At 38.4% G+C, this 1109-nt stretch overlaps 1 long non-coding RNA gene across 1 annotated transcript in view; it reads left to right on the plus strand.

Annotated features, from left to right (window-relative positions):
• Nucleotides 1-248: 248 nt before the first annotated feature.
• The window catches only part of LOC118162423, a 19538-nt gene continuing 18677 nt past the window's right edge, over nucleotides 249-1109 (plus strand). Inside the window, exon 1 of the long non-coding RNA XR_004748444.1 lies at nucleotides 249-260. This is a non-coding gene — a long non-coding RNA (uncharacterized LOC118162423). The remainder of the gene's footprint in view (nucleotides 261-1109) is intronic.

The raw sequence follows: 1109 nt of genomic DNA on the forward strand, positions 1-1109 counted from the left end.
GCTTCCAGTCTACTGGGACCTCTCCAGATTCCCAAGATCATTGAAAAATAATTGAGAGAGGTCCCATGATGACGTCAGCCAATTCTTTAAGCACCCTGGGATGAATCCCATGTGGACCCATGGACTTATAGGGATCCAGGTGGAGCAGCAAATCCCGCACATGTTCAGGGTCAGTTGGGAGTCTGTCATTCCCACCGTCATGGTCCTCCAGCTCAGGGCAGCCTGGGTCCCAAAGCCCATCATCAGTGTTGAAGACAGAGGTTTCTCTGTCTTGTTAGATGCTTGTACTTTATTTCTTTTGTACCCCTGAAAGTGGTTTTGTCCAGCTTCAGGTCTGCATTTCCTCCACTGACTGCTGGTGAGTTGATTATACCCACAGGGTCCTCAGTGCCTGCCTGTGTCTCATTACTTTCCATGCCACATCTGTACTCCTCCTTATCTTATGTCACCATATTTCAAGGCATCTGCTGTCGTACCTGTATTTCTCTACGTTGCATTGTTACATTAGTCATCAATATCTCTGTGGAGCAGTAAAGCTTTGGATCTATATTCATGTTTTTATGGGATGAGAAAACAGATCATTTTACCATTTCAGTGGTTTAGGGTAAAGAAAGTTAAGCAATTAATTTGAACAAAAGGAACAACTGATGCTCGTACCCACCTCAGCTGCAAGAAAATTTCTATAGTTTCAGAAATAAATTAAATTAAATCCTTAGATAATTATAATATATTCCCATGAGTGTTCCAGGTCAGAGCATTTCTTGATCTTTTGCATGCCTTGCAGAAGTTACCAGAGGATAAAATAGCTTATTCTAATTCTCTTGCTCCAGTCTATAAACACTAATGTCACAATTAAAAGAAATAATTGTCGTGCTTAGATTTACAAGCCCATTATCCAGCTTTTGTGAGGAACTCATCATGAACTATAATTAAAAACAAAAACAAAAACAAAAAACTTTACATGTTCTGTTACTGAAAATAACCTCCCTAGAGCGCATGCTTAATATCGTCAAGAACTTGTATTATGTCATCCTTGATGCCACAGAGGAAAAAGTTTCCAAGTTTATTTTATTTTATTTTATTTTATTTTATTTTATTTTATTTTATTT

The sequence above is a fragment of the Oxyura jamaicensis genome, chromosome 2, assembly GCF_011077185.1.
Source record: "Oxyura jamaicensis isolate SHBP4307 breed ruddy duck chromosome 2, BPBGC_Ojam_1.0, whole genome shotgun sequence".
NCBI classification, from domain to species: Eukaryota; Metazoa; Chordata; class Aves; order Anseriformes; family Anatidae; genus Oxyura; species Oxyura jamaicensis.